Source organism: Vipera ursinii (assembly GCF_947247035.1).
Source record: "Vipera ursinii genome assembly, chromosome: 5".
Taxonomy (NCBI): domain Eukaryota; kingdom Metazoa; phylum Chordata; class Lepidosauria; order Squamata; family Viperidae; genus Vipera; species Vipera ursinii.
This window is the reverse complement of record NC_139518.1, coordinates 91,507,324-91,525,231: the sequence shown is the minus strand read 5'-3', so window position 1 is coordinate 91,525,231 and position 17,908 is coordinate 91,507,324. Positions and strand designations below refer to the sequence as shown.

The 17,908-nt window shown below is 42.6% G+C and overlaps 1 protein-coding gene across 1 annotated transcript in view; it reads left to right on the top strand.

Moving 5' to 3' along the window:
• Positions 1–17,908, top strand: part of NDST2 (N-deacetylase and N-sulfotransferase 2) — a 77,687-nt gene that overhangs the window by 34,845 nt on the left and 24,934 nt on the right. The gene's annotated exons all lie outside the window — the stretch shown is intronic.

Sequence of the window (17,908 nt, the reverse complement as noted above, 5' to 3'; positions counted from 1 at the left end):
AATCAAACTCCTCCCAAATAACATTGACAAGACCGCCCGTGTCCTGATCGCCAGACTCTGCCCAGCTGGAGTCCAAACCGGTCTGAATCCGAGCGATTTTATCCGACAGATGTTGACTAAATTCCTCGGCGCGACCCTGCAAGGGATCCTCCCTCACCTCCTGATTAAGAAGGGAGCGAGTCACCCTAAACAGGGCGGCCGGGCAATTATCTGCGGACGCGATGAGGGTAGAGAAGTAATTACACCTCGCCACCCTCATCGCTGCGAGATAAGACCTAATATGGGTTCTTAACCGCAACCGGTCGGATTCAGATCGGCTAGACCTCCAGCAGCTCTCTAGTCCTCGTTTCTGGCGCTTCATCTCCCGGAGCTCCGCAGAGAACCATGGAGCTCGTTGGGATCTGCACCGGGTCAGGGGCCGCAAGGGTACAACCCGGTCAAGTGCCTCAGTGGCTGCCCTTTCCCAGGCTTCCACTAAGGCATCCGCCGAGTTGTGAGCAATGGAGGCAGGTGGGGACCCCAGCGCCGCTTGGAATCTATCAGGATCCATTAAGCGTCTGGGGCGGTACCATCTAATTGGCTCCGTACCCCCACGGCAGGGGGTGGCAAAACGGAAGACCAGCCGCAGGAGGTGATGATCGGTCCATGACAGGAGCATAATAAATGGAGAGCCCCCACCAAGATCATCCAACCACCGTCCAGATAAGAAAATCAGGTCAAGGGTGTGGCCTCCCTCATGAGTTGGTTCAGAAATTACTTGCGTCAGGTCCATGGCCGTCATGGAAGCCATGAACTCCCGAGCTAGCTCAGATGAGCCTCCCAGGGATGGTAGATTGAAGTCTCCCAAAACTATCAGTTTGGGGAACTCAACCAGCAACCCCGAGAGGATATCGAGCAGCTCGGGCAGGGCTGCTGCTGTGTGACTAGGCGAAACGTACACCAGCAGCAAGCCCAACTGCGCCCCCGAACCAAACCTCAAAAAGAGAGACTCACACCCGACTATCTGAGGAACGGTGGTCTCCCGCGGACATAAGGTCTCCCTAATAACAACCGCCACTCCCCCGCCCCTACCTTGAGCCCGAGGCCGGTGTAGCGCTTGGAAACCTGGTGGGCAAAGGTCAACCAAAGGTGTGTGGATTTTTGTAAAGTATTGGACAGTTTTATATACTTTTTATATGCGTGACAATGAGTTATTAGTACTTCAGTAAAAGATATTTAGCCAGGTGGACTGTTTCTTTGAAGAACTAAAGAGCCTCTTGTTGCGGATGAAGAAGGAGAGTGCAAAAGTTGGCTTGAAACTTAACATTAAGAAAACCAAGATCATGGCATCCGGCCCTCTCAATTCCTGGCAAATAGATGGGGGAAAAATGGAGGTAGTGACAGATTTTATTTTCCTGGGCTCCAAGATCACTGCAGTTGGGGACTGTAGCCAAGAAATTAAAAGACGCTTGCTCCTGGGGAAGAAAACCATGGCAAATCTAAAAAGCAGAGACATCACCCTGCCAACAAAAGTGCGTATAGTCAAGGCTATGGTCTTCCCAGTTGCAATGTATGGCTGTGAAAGTTGGACCATAAGAAAGGCTGAGCGCCAAAGAATTGAGGCCTTTGAACTGTGGTGCTGGAGAAGACTCCTGCGAGTCCCTTGGACTGCAAAAGGCGATCAAACCGGTCAGTCCTAGAGCAGATCAACCCTGACTGCTCTTTAGAAGGTCAGATCCTGTACTTGAAACTCAAATGCTTTGGCCACCTAAATGAGAAGGAAGGAAGGATTCACAGGATAAGAGCCTAATGCTGGGAAAGATAGAGGGCAAGAGAAGAAAGGGACGACAGAGAATGAGGTGGCTGGATGGAGTCACTGAAGCATTAGGCATGAGCTTAAATGGACTCCAGAAGATGGTAGAGGACAGGAAGACCTGGAGGAATGTTGTCCATGGGGTCGCGATGGGTCGGATACGACTTCGCAGCTAACAACAAAAAACAACACTGTTTCTTTGTGGCCTGAGAAAGAAATGGAATTTCGAGAGTATGGTGAAATGAGGGAGGAGATTCTTGCTTGCCTACTCACCAAATGTCTGCTGTTGTGGTGTGAGCCTTTATAGTCTTGGCCACATGAACTGTTCCAATTACTGTTCTAATCTACTAATATGAAGAGCTATATACATTCCTCCCACAAGCTCAGTGCAAAATTCCTGACAGCATTCAATTTTAATGTCACAGAAGAAATGGATCAGATTGAAGGATAGTAACTCACCCAAAAATTTAAATCTGGAATACTCCAATCTGTGTTCAAGACTGTGTTGGTTTGGGACTTGGATAGCTATAAAGGAGATCCTTTCTTTAGGTGGAGTTCCTGGGTGATTTTGGTTCAAACTTATAAGGTTGTTCTGAGAATAAAAGGAGGGGAGTCCTTTGCCTATAGTAAAAATGGCAATAATACCAATAGTAATAATATGGTGTAAATCTTGTAATTACTAATCAGAAGCTGTTATCAGGAATACTTATACAATAAAATCATTCCCGTCTCTACCGTGTTTCCCCAAAAATAAGACCTATCCCGAAAATAAGACCTAGCTTGATTTTTACACATGCTCTGAATATAAGCCCTGCACCCAAAATAAGCCATAGTTTTGGGGCGAGGTGCACACCTAAAAATCAAACTATGGCGGAGTTGGGGTACTGGAGCTGCCCCATGTGCCCCGCCCCTGCTTACCTTAGGACCGCTACAGCCAGGCCTTCCATGACCCAACACCTGTCACGCCGCTGCCCATGTTCTGCAGCCACTTGCAGCCACATGCCACGTGGTGCATTGCACCGCTGCCGCTGGTTGCAGCAGGAGGCTATGAGGCTTGTCACACTGCTGCCATCACTTACAGCAGTAAGTCATGCAGCACATTGTGCCAATTGCGCTGCTGCCACTGCTTGCAGTTTGACACCATGATGCTTGTCCTGCCCGCTCGTGATCAGCGTGATAAACCTCGTGGCCTTCTGCAGCAAGTGGAGGCATTGGCACAATTGGCAATGCGGCGTATGGCCTCCTGCCACAAGCAACGGCAGTGGCATGATTGGCATGACGAGCCTCACGGCCTCCTGCCGTAAGTGGCAGCAGCGGCGCAATCGGCATGACGAGCTACACAATATATGCAAGCAGCGACAGCAGCACAGTGCACCATGGGGTATGTGGTTGCAAGTGGCCGCAGAACCTGGGCAGCGGTGTGACAGGTGTCGTGTCGTGGGAGGCCTGGCTGCAGCAGTCCTAAGGTAAGCAGGTGTAGGGCACATGGTACATGTGGCAACGTGGCATGCGGCCGCAAGCGGCCGCAGAAGAACTCAGGCAGTGGTGCAACAGGTGTTGGGGCATGGGAGGCCTCGCTACAGCAGTGCTAAAGTAAGACATCATGTGAAAATAAGACATGGTGCCTCTTTTGGAGGCAAAAAAATATAAGACCGGGTCTTATTTTCAGGGAAACATGCTATATTTAGCATGGGAAAATTCCAACAGGTGAGATGTATAAACTGAGCTAAACTGTCTTCACTTCATATAAACATGTACACACATGGAGAATTTTATAATTTCTGCAGTGAACATTAGTATTAAGTCTGATCATTTACTGAACATACCGACTCATGTGGGAGGCCACACCCTTGATTTGGTTTTTATATCTGGACGGTGGTTAGATGAACTTGGTGGTGGCTCCCCAATTATTATGCCCCTGTCATGGACCGATCATCATCTCCTGCGGCTGGTCTTCTGTTTTGCCACTCCCTGCCGTGGGCATGTTGAACCAACTAGATGGTTCCGCCCCAGGCGCTTAATGGACCCTGACAGGTTCCAGGCAGCGCTGGGGTCCCCACCTGCCTCCTTTGCTCACAGCTCGGTGGATGCCTTAGTGGAAGCCTGGGAAAGGGCAGCCACGGAGGCACTTGACCGAGTTGTACCCTTGTGGCCCCTGACCCAATGCAGATCCCAGCGGGCTCCATGGTTTTCCGTGGAGCTCCAGGAGATGAAGCGTCGGAGATGGGGCCTAGAGAGCTGTTGGAGATCCAGCCGATCTGAATCCGACCGATTGCGACTAAGAACCTGTATTAGGTCTTATCTCGCGGCGATAAGGGTGGCGAGGTTTTAATCACTTCGCTACCCTTATTGCGTCCGCAGATAATCGCCCAGCCGCCCTGTTTAGGGTAACCCGCTCCATCCTTAATCAGGAGGTGAGAGAGGAACCCTTGCAGGGTCGTGCCGAGGAGTTTAGTCAACACCTGTCAGATAAAATCGCTCGGATTCGGACTGGTTTGGACTCCGACTAGGCAGAGTCTGACGATCAGGACACGGGTGGTCTTGTCAATGTTATCTGGGAGGAGTTCGATCCTGTGACCCCGGAGGAAGTGGACAGGATTATGGGGAGGCTGAGCTCCACCACATTTATTGGACCCGTGCCCTTCCTGGCTGGTTTATGCTGCTTGGGAGGGGACACGAGGCTGGTTCCAGGTGGTCATATCTGCATCTTTGAGTGAGGGTAGTTTCCCCACCATCTTGAAGGAGGCGGTGGTGAGACCTCTCCTCAAGAAGCCTGCCTTGGACCCAGCTGTGTTAAATAACTTTCGTCCGGTCTCCAACCTTCGCTTTCTTGCGAAGGTTGTTGAGAGTGTGGTGGCGCATCAGCTCCCTCTGGTTCTGGATGAAGCGGATTATCTAGACCCGTACCAATCGGGTTTCAGGCCAGGTACAGCATGGAGACGGCATTGATCACTCTGGTGAATGATCTCTGGAGGGCTCGGGACAGTGGATATTCCTCTGTCCTAGTCCTATTAGACCTCTCAGCGGCTTTCGATACCAGCGACCATGGTATTCTGCTGCGGCGTCTCAGGGCACTGGGAGTGGGAGGCACAGTTCTTCAGTGGTTCTCCTATCTCCTGGGTCGTTCGCAGTCGGTGTTGGCAGGGGGGCAAAGGTCGACCTCGAGGCCTCTCGCTTGTGGAGTTCCTCAGGGGTCAGTCCTCTTGCCTCTCCTGTTCAACATCTACATGAAACCGCTGGGTGAGATCATTCGTGGTTTTGGAGTTGGGTATCATCAGTATGCTGATGATACCCAGCTTTTTATTTCGAACCCAAACCACCCCAGTGATGCCCTCGACGTGATGTCCCGTTGCCTGGAGGCGGTTCGGGTCTGGATGGGGAGGAACAGGCTTCGACTCAACCCTGACAAGACTGAGTGGCTGTGCGTACCGGCATCTCGGGATATTCAGAATCTTCCATCTCTTTCTATGGGGGGTGAGTTATTACCCCCCGTAGATAGGGCTCTCAACTTGGGAGTCCTCCTAGATTCACAGCTTTCTTTAGAAGACCATATAGTAACTGTGACTAGGGGGGCCTTCGCCCAGGTTTGCCTGGTGCGCCAGTTGCGGCCCTATCTAGACCGGGATGCCTTGCGTACGGTCAGTCATGCGCTCGTGATCTCTCGTTTAGACTACTGCAATGCTCTCTACATGGGGCTGCCCTTGAGGCCCCAACTGGTGCAGAATGCAGCCGCGAGAGTTGTGTCGGGAGTTTCCCGATACTCCCATGTTACACCTCTGCTCCGTGAGCTGCATTGGCTTCCAGTTATCTTCCCAGTGAGATTCAAGGTGCTGGTAATGGTCTTTAAAGCCCTACATGGCATGGGTCCGGAGTACCTTAGGGATTACCTGCTGCCGGCATCAACTTCCCTCCGCCCTGTGCACTCCCACAGAGAGGGCCTCCTCAGGGTGCCACCAGTCAGAGAATGTTGTCTGGTGGCCCCCAGGGGGAGGTCCTTCTCTGTGGGCGCGCCGGATTTGTGGAACCGTTTGCCGGTTGAGCTCTGGATGGCGCCTGACCTCCGCCCCTTCCGACGCGATCTGAAGACCTACTTGTTCGAACAAGCCGGCCTGGCCTGATGGGTGATGGGTTTGGGTTTTTATTATTGTTTTAATGTATTTTAACTTACTGCTGTAAGCTTTTGGGCACCCTGTTTAATCTCTTTTAATTTTTGTATTCTTGTATTTTTGTATGTTTGCCCTGTTCACCGCCCTGAGTCCTTCGGGAGAAGGGCAGTATACAAATAAAATTATTATTATTATTATTATTATTATTATTATTATTATTATTATTATTATTATTATTATTATTATTATTATTATTATTATTATTAATGGACAGAAAACTCCCAGAGCTGTTCAAGAATTAACATAGTGTCTGTTGTAAGCCCTAACTTTTTAGGGGAGAAACAAAATCTGGGAAAACCATTTTTTCAAAAACATATTGTAGAAAATGAAGCAAATGTAAATGAATCTAATGGTTAAAAGAATGTTATCTGAATGAATACAGAAGAATGGAAAGCCTCAATCTAGATTCTTTTAAAAATATGTTTAATGCTTCACGGTGTTTGTGAACCTGAGTGTGCCACTTCTAGAATTTTTCAGATAAACTGGAGAATCATTTGTGCTGCAGTTTAGTTGACCTACAAGCCCTCTTGCTGAGCCACTTCAGACAATGAAAGAATGTAGATAGGAAGCGGGAGGAATGTGCTTGACTCTTATAAAGTTTAATGATCAGACGTTTAAGATCAGCATCAAAGTGTGGCCAAAGACAGATCAGCTATTATTTACATGAAGAAAAAATGATCTGGAGAGTTTGAGCAAAATCATTTCTGCTAGAATTTTTAAGGAGTGATTAAAAAAAGAGTTTAATTAACCACCTCCACACCAGTGTCTGACTTCATGTTTTTCCTGGTATTGTTTTGCTGCAGCTCAAGAACTATGCTTCCTTAAACATGCTGGGGGAAAAAACCCAACCTTAATGTATCTGGAGCTGGGCAAATAATTTTAGATTACAGCTTCAGTTTCTTACCCCTTTGTTCAAGATGCCAAAAAGCATCATGTACAATTTAAGGGCAGCTGATTTGTTACTATTTCTTCACTTGCTGGCCCTTTTTGAGCAGATAATCCTATGTAGAATTCTTAAACTACCGGTAGTTGGGACTGTGGTATGTGCCTATTTACCGGTAAAAATACTTTTTTATTAGGCAGTTTAGAGAAAATGTAGATACGAAAAGGGGGAAGGAACAAAAGAAAGATAAAAGGATAGAGCACCATGTGTTCAGATATGCTGCAGTAGATTCTGAGGTGTAATCCCTACTTTTTCTACTGCAACACATTGAGAAGTTTGCAGGGATGTAAACATTGCCTAATACAGCTTTGCTGCTCAAGGTGCTGCAAATAGGGCTCTTCGTTTTTTTAAATAAATACAATAACAGGAAACATGTGCCAGGTGGTCATTAAAATCTATGTAATTACAGGATATACAACCTTAATTAAAAGATGGACATGTTAGCTTCTGTATTTTATGTTTACTGTAGTACAAGTCTCTTAGTCAAACTAACAGTTACCAATTTGCTTTTTACTGTTCTAATTCTTCCAATTCCAGTACTATCCAGCAGGAATTCTGGGCTTACGCAGCAGAAATCCAGTGGTCTTTTGATTTTTGCCTGACCTTAGTCCCATCCTTCTTTTTTTTTTATTGAAAAGTTTTACAGTACATTTTATCTTTAACAAAACAAAACCCCTCCCAACCCCCTCCCCTCTTCCCAACCCTCCCCAACACCTACCTCCCTCCCCCTCCCCCCTCCCCGACTTCCCAGAGCTAAATACAAGGTATAAAAGTAGAAACAATCATAATCTACCATATGCAAACAACAATAAGCTATTAAATCTATCGCACTTTAACTCTTATAAAATGACTACAAGCAATATAAATATCACATCAATACTTATTCAAATGCTAAATGAAACTTTTTAGTCCCATATTTATTCTGGATGTAATCAATCCATTTTTTCCACTCCACAATATATCTCTGTTGCGAATGGTCTTTCAAATACGCTGAGATCTTTGCCATTTCCGCCAGGTTGGAAACTTTTAAAGTCCATTCTTCTATAGTCGGCAGTTCTTCCTTCTTCCAATATTGCCCTACTAAAAGTCTTGCTGCCGTAATTAAATTCAACATCAAGTTAGTGTCCACAACAGTAGTGTCAGTGATAATACCCAGTAAAAACAATTGCGGACAAAACTTTATCCTTTTCTTAAATATCTTCTGCATATTCCACCAAATTTTAATCCAAAATGCTTTAACCTTTTTACAGGCTTAGTCCCATCCTTCTTGAGAAAGGAAGTTTCTTCTAGAAAAAAGAAGCAATGGGATTGTGATGATTACTTATTTTAAAACTTAGACAAAAATGACTGTTTTTCCAAATGACCAACATATCTAAATTTGAGTCTTTTCAGATCTTTTTATTGGGCCATGTGGTTTTTAAAAATCCAAATAGTGCTACGTTTACTCCTTCAAAACATTTTTTCAGAGTAAAAACAATACAGTTTTAAAGAAGAAAAAGGAAAGTGATAAGAAATAAAACAGAAAGAAAAGATATAAAAAAGTCTTCTAATCTTCCTTACATCAGTTATAAGTGCATATATATTTTATTCTCTTTAGTTATACCGTGGCTCCCTTCTTTCCATATTGTACTTTTTGTAATTGTCTTAAGTTCATTTTTTTCCCAACAAAAAGTCCATGAAGTTTTCCAGTCACTGACAAATGTAGTTGTTATCTGTTCCCTAATCAAACAAGTCAGTTTTGCTTTCTATTTACTGTTGTTTTCTCATGCCATCTTTGGATATGTTCCTGTGACCATAGAGTGCAACGTTTTAAAAAGGAAGAGAAAGAATGAGCTGTAATAGGTTGCCTAGTTAGTAATATTTGATACCTGAACTACTACTAACTACTAAGTAGTTGTTTCCTCATTTTTATTCAGCCACTCTTGGTTGAAGGGGATGGTGAAAATTCTCATTTCTCTGATAGGGAAAATTTAGCTGTCTTTATTTATGTTATACATATAAATATAGAGCAGAGTAGTATGGCTAAATCAGGGGTAGGCAACTTTGGCTCTTTTATGACTTGTGGACTTCATCTCCCAGAATTCCTGAGCCAGCATGGTTCAGCTTGGAAACCTCTCCCTTTCTCCTCAGCATGGCTGGCTCAGGAATTCTGGGAGTTGAGGTCCATGAGTCATAAAAGAGCCAAGGTTGTCTACCCCTGGGCTAAATGAATCAAATGTGGTCCAGAGCAGGGGAGCTTTGGAAGGTCAGTGATCATCAAATAAAGGTTCCCACCAAAGGATTTTTTAAAAAATAATAACATGAAAATGAAAATGAAAATGCAGTACTGATGAGAAACTGAGCAAATGATCCAAATTCACATGCCATGTTAGGGACATATTTTTATTAGACAGAAATTATTATACAATCCATTCAAAAATTTGTTGAACAAAATCAATTGATGTATGAATAAGCATCTTTGAAATATCTATTGTTTTTGTATAACTATTTTTTCTTTCAGATTAAGTAACTTTTTACTGAGTTTTGAGTTGGTAATGCCTTGGCAGTTGACTTTCTATTTTGCTGGTTTCTTTCTTATTGATGCTTTAATTTTCTCATAAATTTTTAAATGACTTCTGTTTTCAACATTATTGAAAACGACTGCCCTGGCAGAGCTTCCTAGAATGGCATGTATCAGCTACAGAAAGATAGAAGAGATTTCTTGGCCATATTATACATTCTGAATAGGTACAATGCATGCACCAAACCTCATTTCCCAGATCTAGACCAGCAAAGCTTTCCTCAGAATTATAATTTAAAAAAATAATTACCATAATTTGAATTTTCATTTTGAAATAGCCAAGCAGACTTATGAGTTGCTATTTGTGAATCCCAACATATCTGGAGGTAATGGATTGGGAAAGGATACTTTCAATGTGGCCATAAAAATGTTTGTGCAGAGGTTATATTAATTGATTTGATTTACTTGATTGATTGATTAATAGTCAAGCAAGCAAGTTTTAGTTTCCCACATTTAATTTTTTAAATAAAATATCAGAGCTGGGCATATATACTCTCTTAAAATTGTCCATCAGATATAGCCATACTGTAGAAACATAGAAATTGCACATAGAAATTGGATGGATGATTTCTTCAATTTTCTCCCCAAATTTCTCAAGGAAAGGGCTCCCCCCCTTAGCAGGGCAGCAGCACTACTATTGAACAAGGCCTTTTGGTGGAGTATCCTCTGAGTAGGCCTTCCCATGGGATTGACTAGAAGCCTGAGAAGCAAAGGGGGTGCAGAGTGTTGAGGAGAAGATTTAACAGTGATGAGTGTTTTTAAAAATGGGTGTTTTAAAAAAACCCCAGCAGATGTTGACTGTTTCCAAGATAAAAATATGTTCAGCAAGCTAATAGAGCATGATATGCCACTTATCCAAATAAAAGGAGGGTCTTTTATATCCTGGGTAAAGATACATCTATCTAGTACTGCAAACTGAGCTTACCAATTGTCACTAAGCGGCTTCTAGAAACTTGTCTTGCAGACATATCCAGCTCATCAGTTTTGTATTGTTGACCTTGATTAAACAATGCTGAGCTTAAGTAATAATATCTAATTGTACAACTTTATTCAAAGTAACTGAAAAATGTAAGTTAAAATTTTATTTTGGTGCAAATCTTACAGATTGAATGGTATATTATTCTTCTGTGATTACTTTCTCTGAAGGAAAACAGCTGTGAACATAGCTAGGTCTCAGCCAGAGACTCAAGAGCAGGGGTGTCAAACTCAATTTCATTGAGGGCCGCATCAGCATTGCGGTTGCCCTCAGGGGCCGGGTGGGTATGGCCAGGGTGGGCGTGGCCTACTGGGTGGGTGTGGCTAGAGTGGGTATGGCCTACTGGGTGGGTGTGGCCAGCTCTACATCGTTTGCATCAAGGGTGCCTATGGGGGCCTGGGCAGGAGTGGGACAGATCTGAGGGTCTCTGGCAGAAGGAGGGTCTCTGGGCCAGGGCCAAGGCAGTGGGGGCCGTTCCCTCACTGTTTCCAGGATGGCTTCGCGGGCCACATGAAACCACTTTGCGGGCTGGATCCGGCCCCCGGGCCTTGTGTTTGACATGTCTGCTCAAGAGAGTACCTGCTTGACAGAATATGATGGCATAATTAGAAATCCAAAGAGCAAGACAAATACAGTAGAGAAAATACCAGGAGAGTGGTTCATTAAAGGTGGATATGACAGCACCTTTTCAGGATGAAGGATTCTGGTGTATCTGTAGAGATTATCTGTTAGTGTAGTCTGAAGATCTTAGGCCTAAAATTTTCCTTTTTTTCAAGCCTCTGACCCTGGATAAACTCAGGATGCACCTATATCGCCTGAGGAAGAGCAAAGATGGTTGGGACCAAAGTTGCAGAGGTTGTGCTTAGAGAGTCACCAAGCAGTTAGCTCATTTTGGTGGCAGCATAATATTGCTTCATTAATACTTTAATGGCGCATCTTTCTAGCTATGAGGTTAGCTTAGCAAATTATCACCTCTTTCAAGAAATAATTTATGTCTCTTATTAAAAAACATTCTGAAGACAGAAGCATAGGATTTGTGAGATGTAGAAATGAACCAAGGTGATTACTGGAGATCAGCGTGGGTTTGTTAAAATCAGATCATGCAGACAAAGCTTATTGCCTTCAGTGATAAAATAACTAAATTAGTGGATAGGGGAAATGCTGTGGATATAGTATTCTTGCTCTTCAGTAAGGCATTTGACAAAGTAGATCTCAGCCTACTTCTTGGTAAGACAGAACAACGTGGAATAGACAGTACCAAACACTGGCTGGATTCTCAATTGGCTGACGAATTGCACTCAACATGTTCTTACAATGGAGCTACATACATATGGAAAAAGCATGCAGTGGGATGCCTCAAGATTCTCTCTTGGGCCCGATGCTTTTCAACATCTTCATAAATGATCTAGATCAGGGGTAGGCAACCTTGGCTCTTTTATGACTTGTGGACTTCAATACCCAGAATTCCTGAACCAGCCATGCTGACTCAGGAATTCTGGGAGTTGAAGTCCACAAATCATAAAAGAGCCAAGGTTGCCTGCTCCAGATCTAGACAAGGGGATAAAAAGGGAACTCATCAAATTTGCAGACAATACCAGGCTGGGGGGAATTGCCAACATTTGGAAGGTAGACTCAAGATTCAGAAGGATCTTAACAGACTTGAGCATTAGGCCCTATCCAACAAGATTCAATTTGGTGGTGAGGAAAATAAGGTCCTGCACTTAGGCAGGAAAAATCAAATACATAGTTATAAAATGGGAGGTACCTGACTCAACAGTAGTAACTGTGAGAGGGATTTAGGTGTCCTGGTAGGTCACCACTTAAGTATGAGACAGCAGTATACTGCAGCTGCCAAGAAAACCAATAGAGTCTGTTCTAATCTAGATTTCTATTCAAATCCGTTTCACCCTAGAAAAATAAAACTGCATCATCTAAATGCGTATATGATTTTTAGGATGAGCTCTAAGCTCATATTGCATACTATGTATATAATTGCCTATTCCTTTCCCCAAAAAAAACCTGGTTAACAGGGAGAAAAATCATCTCACTAGCTATTGGATCAGGTCCTGGTATTCAAGGATAAGCATAGAACAGTGAAAGGCCAAGGATATTTGGCTGAAATATCTCAAGAGCAAAAAAGGAAATATAAGTAAAGAATGGGCCCAGGATCGATACCTTAGTATTTTTCCCCTTGGTAGAGACTGCTAAGGAAGATTGGCATGGTTTGCACGGTTTGCTACACAAGGTGAGGGCTTACCCGGACCACGTCCGTTGGTCAGGTTAGCTTGGGGTCCCATCTGGCATGCCAAACTATTGGAAGTAAAATCTGATCTGGTTCCAAGCTAGGAGAAAGATACTGGAGAAATGAATTGGAAGTAGGCTGCAAGAAAGGAGGTCTAGTGAGTAGATGGGTTTTCATGCGGTTCTAGGATTTTGTGATTTAGATACTCAGGTTCATTGTTAAATGTACTTTAATCTGTACTTGAGTGTGTGTCCTTTTAATATTCTAATCGTTGTTGCCTGACTCCTATTGTGCTGAGAGATCATGCCCTGTCCTTGGAGCTGTGTGGGGAATGTACATTTTAGGTGACTTTTGTCTCTCTGCTTTTTTAATCTGATCCATTCCAGTCTTCTGTGGAGGCTGTAGCTGAAGGCGTTTCGTTTATGAATGGAACAGTTTGTGAGACTAAATATCCATTCACAGGGACCGGCCCCTTCAGTGGTTTTACTTCAGGGAAGGCTTTTCTTCCCGGGGGGGGGGGCATTTCTTTGCTAATATGGGGGTTTCTTATATTAAAAGGGATGGGCGGGATTCTCCCTACACAAGGCTGGCTGGCATGCTAAGGCTCTACTATGACAGTATTCATTATGGTTAATAATGTACTGTGAAATAAAATGGCGTGCTTAAAAAAATGAGAAGCTGCCAGACCACACTGAAAAACTTAGTGCCGGTCTCAGAAATAATCCCTATTTCAAACAATCGTCCAATGTGTATGTACCTCAGAAGCATTCTTACAAAATATGATGGTGGGTAAATACTTTGAACTATGTCCATCAGAAAGGAAAAAAGCAAGTTGGTTACATTCTAGCCATTTTCTGAGCTTTCCCAAATATCTTAACAAATATATTTTTAACAAAACTCAGGAGGATTTTAATATATTTGTTAAGATATTCCTAAATTTTGTTACTGTCATTTAAGATTAATCATATTTTCTAATATTTTCTAATACCTCATCTAAGTCATTTATAATTATGCTGAACAGCAGAATGTCACTGAATCCTTCCTTCTGACTTAACATGACACTACTGTTAACACTGGATGCTCATTAGATTCAGCCAGCTCTGTATCCAGCTAATAGTAGCAAAATTCAGCCCACATTTTGCCATCTTCTATGTGCAAAAATGGAAAGACTCTGAAATACATATAAGAAAGATTGGTAAAGATGACAGAAATAGCAGAAATGGCAAAATTGAATTGTTTGGTTAAAGATCATTAACTACATTTATCAGTGACTGGAAACCCCTTATGGACTTTTTTTGCTGAAAAAGAAAAATGAATTTGTGATTTCTGGGTTTGAAAATCATTTATAACCTTTCTTCCCCTTTTCTTTTTTCCCACTTCATTCTTTCTCTTTATTATCTTTCATGGTTTTTACTTTTACTTTATTAAAAATGTCTTCAACAAAAATTATTTTAAAAAAGAAAAGTACACACAAGCTTTTGCCAAGGTATGAATTATTTTATAAATGCTCAAAGAATAATTCCCTAATAATCTCTTGCCAGTTTTGCCAGATATTGATGTGAGGTTGACTAATCTGCTTTGTTTCTCTTTTCCTTTAATCTTTGAAGATAGGAGCATTTGTCTTCACCAATCCTCTGGCCATTAAACCCATCCTCCATACCTTCCCAAGGGTCTTTTGAGATAACATCTGCAACTTTTCAACACCCTTGGACATAATTGAGTAGGTCCTAGAAATTTAGATAGGATGGTCAGTATTAATGTGGTGTTGATAAAAAGGTGTTAGACAAATAAAAAGGTAGCTTAGACCTGCTGTGAAGTTTGACTTAATTGCCTTTCAGTACCAAGATGGCTAACATTTACAAATGTTTGTATGCATCAGCTCATTGGCTGGGGAGAGAATTCTGCTGGATCCTTACAGTTTTGCTGAACTTTCCCAATCCTGAAGGAGCTCAGAATACTGTAGTTCATATAAAATTAGCCAGTCCTGGCTTTCAAATAGCTAAGCAGGGAGGTCACCTGATGGCCTGTACTTAGGATTCTTAGGATTGCTTAGCGCCCTTCAGGAAGTCTAATCATCTGAATACAGAGGTTGCTGCTAGGCATCATACTTCATTGTCTCATTTCACTCGACTTTAGATTATTGATGCCATCCCAACACTTCTGTAAAAACACTGGGCCAGCTGGCAAGGCCTTGATGAGTCGGGTGCTCAAAGGCCTGGCAGTCTGATGAAGGGTGTGTGTGTGTGTGTGTGTGTATGTGTATGTGCATGTGCATGCTTGTGCTTGCATTCTTGGAACAAAACACTTCTATGAAGAGTTATCCTTGGGCACAACTTGGTGTTGGTTCTTGATTTGACCAAACTAGTCCTACAGCTTTGCACATCCTGCTTACTATTGAACAGCAGATGTGTGTCTGATGAGCATGGAACTGGCCCTAGAATTCTGATGTATTTTGATTTGTAGGAAAAATCTTTGTAACTCAAAAAACTGAAGGAAACTCTGAGGTGATGAAGATTATTAGGCAGCTTGTTTCATCTGTTTTCTTTGATCTTCCTTGTACAGATTTACTTCATCTCCAATTTATTTTGTTTTCGTGATTCCACTCTGAATGCTGTAAAGTAGAAAAGCAACATAAAATATTTTAAATGAAAGTATCTATAAATATTACTACAGATACTTCTTGACTTATGACCATTTCTTCAAAATTGCCATGGTGCTGAATGAAGGGATTTATGATCCCTGCTTGAAGTTCCAACTGCTGTAGCACCCCAGCAGTTACATGATCAATATTTGGGCACTTGACAGCATGGCCGCCCTTACGACCAGTGGAGCATTGCTTCTCACTCCACAATGGGTCAGAAGGCCTCAACTGACTAGGTCCACTAGCATGTGAGTCTTTTCCCTGCTCCACCACTCCTGAGAAGCCTAGGTCTTCTCCCTACCCCACCCCACCTGCGTTCATTTCCCTTTACCTGCAGCTCCTGACGGACATGCCCAGGCAATGCGAGGCACAGCTAGAAAGCTAGGGAAGGCCATCTTCCTCAAGGATAGAGAAGCAACATTTCTCAAGGCTGCAAAGAGCCTCTCTAGCTTTGAAGAAGCTTTCTGTCCAACAAAAGTTCCTTTTCCTGGCCAGCCTTGAGAAAATGTCCCAGGAGTGGTGCACCAAAGAGGCCTGGGCCTCTTGGGAGTGGTAGGTCAGGGAGAAGGTGCCCACAGTAGTGGGCCTAGTCAGCCAAGGCCTCCTGACCCAGGGCAGATTTCTGAATGCTGGTGGGTGCCAGGCCTCCCAAGGCCTCCCCCACCCTCTTAAACATTAAGAGTCACTTTAATGACCACAGTGGGGAGAATTGACATTGTGGTTCTTGAGTGATACAGTCACATGGACATCTCTCTTAATGACTAAAATTCCAGGCTCAGTTGCCATAAGTTGAGGACTACCTGTATAAATAAAATAAAAGACTGTTTACTAGATTTTAATTTTGTGAAATGTGAGCAGTTATGGGATTCCTGGCTTCATTTATTTGCTATAGAAAGTTTCTTAGCTAGGCAGATTTTATAGCAAGCAACATTAAATGGTGATGGGATTAGTTCTGTTTTCTTCTAATGAAGACTAAAATCGTTTTTACCAATAAGACTACAGAATTTACTACTCCATAAAACCATATTCGGTCTATAAATACATATTTAAGACAGTTGTAGTATCTTGAAGGAATGAAAACTAGCATTTCCCCCACACAACTTGACACTGTCAAAGCAAATTTTCCTTTTAATTCTTTAGGTAAAGGTAAAGGTTCCCACGCACATGCGTGCTAGTCGTTTCCGACTCTAGGGGCCGGTGCTCATCTCCGTTTCAAAGCCGAAGAGCCAGCATTTGTTTTTAGAAGTCTGTTAAAAATTATTGTGTTACACTTAGCCATGTTAGAATTAAAAGAACCTTGGTGGAGCAGTGGGCTAATGCCTCCTTAAGTAACACCAGCTGCCTGCAATTAGTGCAGGTTCGAGTCCCACCAGGCTCAAGGTTGACTCAGCCTTCCATCCTTCCGAGGTAGGTAAAATGAGGACCCAGATTGTTGGGGGCAATAAGATGACTTTGTAAAAAATGCCACGGGGGGGGGGGGGAAGCCCTAATAAGCAGGCATATACATAGAATGAAGGCTATTGCTAAGCACATTGATTTGTGCTTTAGATTGTAAGCCGCCCTGGGTCTTCGGAGAAGGGCGGGATATAAATGGGATTAAAATAAAAAAATAAATAAAAATAGAATGGAGATAGCTAAATAAGTAAAATAGGGTATTTCTCTTAAATCAGGATTGGTCTCTGCTTCATAGATTTGATTTGGCTCTCTACTTTGAGAGCACAGGACAACTTTTTCTGATCAGATTTTCTTAATTTTGTGTACTTTGGCATCTTTAGGAACTGAGGCATAAAGTAGGGAGCTGCTGTGTTTGAATACTTTGAAAAATATCGCCTTATTTTCTTTTACTATTTCTACTGCTGCATTTTCTTTTCTTTCTAGTATTGTCCAACAACTTGTACTTATTAAATAGTTTGTGTATTTATAATTTAAAGATTTTATACTAATAAGATTTAACTTATTCACCTAAGCCTAGACGAATTAATTATATGATTTCTGAATTTAAAACCTAAGGAAAAAAATAAGAGTAAAATCTTTTTGTGATCTTATTGTATCATTTGTGTGATTATGTCATTCTAAAAATAAATACATTCGTGCCCATTCTGTTATCAAATAAAACCAGAGTTTTTCTCCTCATTTTCTTTTGTTGGAGTTTACAGTGGTAACTATTTTAGAAAAAGAATTTAAATCTTGATAGCATGAATGTAGAGTATCTCTGATGACAAAATAACACTGTATCTGTGTGGAAAATCTGGTAATTCTCTGAAATAAGGAACTGTTAATCCTCAGTGCTTCAAGTCCTTCAACTGTTCAAAGTTATGGCGTGCTTCACCAACCAAACATACTAATGTTCCAGTTCCAATAGGTGGCCCTGGTCCCATGACTGCATTGTGGGCACTTAGCAACTGGCCGGCATTTTTGGATGCTTGCAGTACCTGAAGTCAGATGACTGTGATTTACAACATTTTTGCCAAAAACTGTCGCTTGCTTCTGATTTTTGTCAAAGACACCTGTAGCGAACAACTATACTGCTCAAAAAATAAAGGGAACACTTAAACAACACAATGTACTGTATTTAATAGTAGGATGTC